The sequence below is a fragment of the Taudactylus pleione genome, unplaced genomic scaffold (assembly GCF_031769625.1).
Source record: "Taudactylus pleione unplaced genomic scaffold, aTauple2 ptg001293l, whole genome shotgun sequence".
Classification (NCBI taxonomy): Eukaryota; Metazoa; Chordata; class Amphibia; order Anura; family Myobatrachidae; genus Taudactylus; species Taudactylus pleione.
Genome location: NW_028285693.1, coordinates 2011659 through 2013210, shown reverse-complemented (window position 1 = coordinate 2013210; position 1552 = coordinate 2011659).

Sequence of the window (1552 nt, the reverse complement as noted above, 5' to 3'; positions counted from 1 at the left end):
AGCCTTCTGTTATACAGACTGGGGATCAGATGAGGATGATGGGCATTAGTACACTGGATGGAAATATTTCACGGAGAAGCAGAAGACATAAAAAGTCTTTATGGAGCACTCTTAAATATATATATATATATATATATATATATATATATATATATTATAGAGTAGTATGGAAAATGCGCCCCAACAAAAAAAATAATGAACTGTTCACTTCAATTAAATATATTTAAAAAGTCCAATAAATAGTAAGCTCGTAATCCAATTTGCAGTATTATAAATTCTTGGAAGAGATGGATCCTACGACCGACTTGTCCACTTTGTGGAAACTAAAAACTTTAGTGTGGCTTTTCTCCCATACGATTGGATTTTCTTAATATGAAGAAAAACATCTTATCTTTTTAAGGTGATAAATATCTAAAAATAAACCCTTGCACCAAGAATACACCCAAATAAGGCCCAAAGGACACCATTAATATAAAAATGATACATAAAATCTTTTTCAATCAACAGTATACAGCAAGATAAAATTCATAGTTGTATTGATATAAAATAATATCACACCTCAATATGTATAACGCCCCAATATATGGGAGAAAAGCCACACTAAAGTTTTTAGTATCCATAAAGTGGACAAGTCGGCCATAGGATCCATCTCTCAGAATTTATAACACTGCAAATTGGATTACGAGCTTATTATATATTGGACTTTTTAAATATATTTAATTGAAGTGAACAGTTTGTTATTTGTTTCTTTTGGGGGGCGCATCTTCTATACTACTCTATAAAATATTGTGTTTTAGCCCCTACTAACAGGGGGGTTGTTTTTAGAAGATTTGCAGCCATTTATTATATGCTGACAGAAGCTGAGCGCAGGTTAAGGGCATTTCTTTGTGTTTTTAAATATATATATAATGATGAAAAGGATGATGAAAACAAATAAAACCTTCTGGATTAGCTCCAGCGTCTATTTCCTCCTGGTGGGAATGCTGCTCTGATGCCGGTGACAGAGTTTTCATGTTTCCGGCTCTGTCATTGTCTCCTGTAATCCAGTCGAGTACCTTGTCCTCCTGTCTGCTTCTGTTACCTGCTGTTTGTGTCATCCAGGCGGCACGGTCCGCATATCTACTACCTGCCGCTTGTGTCATCTAGGCGGCACAGTCTGAACTCAGTGTCCAGAATGCGTAGTTCTCCGTCCAGCTGCTTGTGTCAACCCGGCGGCACAGTCCTATCTTTAGACCACCATCTTGTTTTACAGCCCACAGGCCACAGCCTGCCAAGACTTACTGCTGCACAACCTAAAGGCCGCATCTTACCTCACAACCCTCAGGTTCTGACTAGTCAAAGACTATCCAGCCCTCATGGCTGCTCCACGGCCACAGCTAGCCAAGCATACCTGCCCTCAAGGCTGCTCCACGGCCACAGCTAGCAAAGCATACCAGCCCTCAAGGCTGTTGTGGCACTATCTCAGTAGATACCTCAGTTCCTAACAGATTCACTCTTGAGAAAAACAAAATCAAAACATCAAAGCAATGTGTGCAATCACATATTAAATTCA